At 74.4% G+C, this 2,151-nt stretch overlaps 1 protein-coding gene across 1 annotated transcript in view; it reads right to left on the reverse strand.

Annotated features, from left to right (window-relative positions):
- The window catches only part of EXOC3L2 (exocyst complex component 3 like 2), a 29,380-nt gene extending 28,210 nt beyond the window's left edge, over window positions 1-1,170 (reverse strand). Inside the window, exon 1 of the mRNA XM_025168301.2 lies at window positions 20-1,170. The gene's annotated coding sequence lies outside the window, so the exon portion shown is untranslated. The remainder of the gene's footprint in view (window positions 1-19) is intronic.
- Between the last annotated feature and the right edge of the window lie 981 nt (window positions 1,171-2,151).

The raw sequence follows: 2,151 nt of genomic DNA on the forward strand, positions 1-2,151 counted from the left end.
GCCACCTTGCGGTCATTACCTCTCCTCAAAATGCAGGAGCGCCTCGTTCAAAGCGCTTTTGAATCCAGCGACTTTTCCTCGGAAGGGCTTCTTTGCACATGCCAGCGCTGTGGGTGCCCTGATCGGGCAGGAGCCCTGGTTCTGCTGAACCCGGGTTCGGGCCCCACCCAGAGGGAGCAGCTGGCCCCGGGCCACCAGTGCCCGTGCATCCAGTCACAGTGGGGGGCGGGCACCCAAGCCTCGGTGGCGGAACGAAGCCTTCCTACGGGTGCTCCGCTTGAAAAATATTTGGAAGCCGCAACCGCGAGCCAAAGACAGCCGTTAGCCGCCCACCAGGACCCCGATCCTGGGGGATCCGCACGGCCTGCCTGCGGAAGGCGCTGGCGTTAAGCGTTATAATCAGCTCGGCTTTGGCTCATTCGCTTTCGGGGCTGCAACATCCTTGGCTCGTGGGGATACGAACCCCTTGACCGTTAAGCCCCCTTAAGGAGGTGCCCCGGCGCAGCAGGGCGTCTGTCGGCTGGGGGGCGCGGATCCCCCCTTCGCCGCGCGGCGGGCGCGGGAGCTCCGCGCAGCCCCCGCTCCTCCCGCTCGCAGGAAGGGCCTCCGTCGACCCGGACTTTCGAGCAGCAGCGGAGTCGTTTTGGGCATTCCTCTTTATGGCAGCCTGGGCTGGGCAGAGGGGCACGGGGCGACCCGACAGGACGGCAGCCGCACGGTGGCACATTCCTGGCGCCGACGCGAGCAACCGTGTCGCGGCAGCCGTGACCGGAAAGCAGCCTCGCCCTTCAGTCCGGCGGCAGCTCCGGGCGCCCGGGGGCCGGCCCTCTGCGCCACCGCTCCGCCGGGGGCCAAGCGCCACGAGCCCCCAGGCGAGGAAGCCGCTGCGCGGGGGGGCAGCCGGCCCGGCGCCTCCCGCTCGAGGGGGCGGGGGACAGGCGCGCCCCCGCCCGCGCCCCCGTGGAAGCGCTCCGGGGCGCGCAACCCGCCGCGCTCCCACCGCTCCCGGCGGCCCAGCGCGGGGCGCCGCGTCCTTCCCGAGGGCCTGGCGGGGCGACCCAGGGAGCCCCGCGCGCTGCAGCGGGGCCACCAGGCGGCGGGGCGGGGGGACCCTGCAAGCCCCTGCCGGCCGGCGCGGGGGGCGGAGCGGGCCGTCAGGGGCAGCCCCGCGGCTCCGAGGCGCCTCCGCGGGCGGGAGACGCGCCCCTGCAGAAGCGTTCGGCTCCGCTGCCGGGGCGCGCCTGCGCAGAGGCGCCTCCCTCGGCCCGCCGGCGGGCAGGCAGGGGTTAAGGGCGGTGCTCGGCGGACGGGGATTGGCCGCGGCCTCGGCCAATGGCGAGCGCGCGTGAGAGCGCTCGGCCTCCTCGGGGAAGCGGGCGGGCGGGCCGGCCTGTCTCCATGCTGCCCCGCGGCCAATCGGCGCCGGCGGGGCGGTCCCTCGCCTCTGCATGGGCACGGCCCGGCGGCAGGGCAGGCTGCGCGGGCACCCTGCGGCGCCCTGCAGGCCAGAGCGCCCTGTGCCCCGATTCGGGCACCCGTCGGGGACCGCGCGAGCCGCGGGGTTGCCGGCTGCCAGCGCCCCCCGCCGGCTTTGCGGGGGGGCTGTCGGGCGCGGCGGCCCTCGGCCTCCGATGCCCCGGGAGGCCGCGGTTGGCCGGCCACCGCGGCCGCGCCCCGGCAGGGCTGCGTGCGAGGCGAAGCCCGGCCGCACGCTCCGCGGGCATCGCGCCAGCCCTGCTGGTCGGGCTTCGGATTTCGAGCGCCGCTGCCCGGTCACGGCTCTCGCCGACCGGCTCCTCTGAGCGCGGGGCGGAGAATGGCCTTCCTGGGCTGCGCGGAGGGGCGCCTTCCCCGCCCTTCTCCGAGCGGTGCAAGGAGCAGCCCCGGCTCGGGGAGCGCGGGGGCCCGTCTGGAGGCCTGCACGGGGCTCCCAAACGGCCCGGCCCGCCCGCGGCCCTTTAACGAGGAGCCGCCCAGGAGCGCGGGCCTCCCCCTGCCCTCCCAATGCCAGTCTCGCACAAGGAAGTGGCAGCGGACGCGGGGGAGCTTTTCAGCCAGTGCTTTTGGCTGAAGGCAGCTGCACGGAACTTCAGTGTTCTCGTGTTCTCCTCCGATGACCTTTACACGTGTCCAAGTTTGAACGGGCGGGTC

Source organism: Python bivittatus, unplaced genomic scaffold (genome assembly GCF_059951505.1).
Source record: "Python bivittatus isolate LINGU-HERP-01145 unplaced genomic scaffold, Pbiv_v1 ctg000310_np1212, whole genome shotgun sequence".
In the NCBI taxonomy this organism is placed as follows: Eukaryota; Metazoa; Chordata; class Lepidosauria; order Squamata; family Pythonidae; genus Python; species Python bivittatus.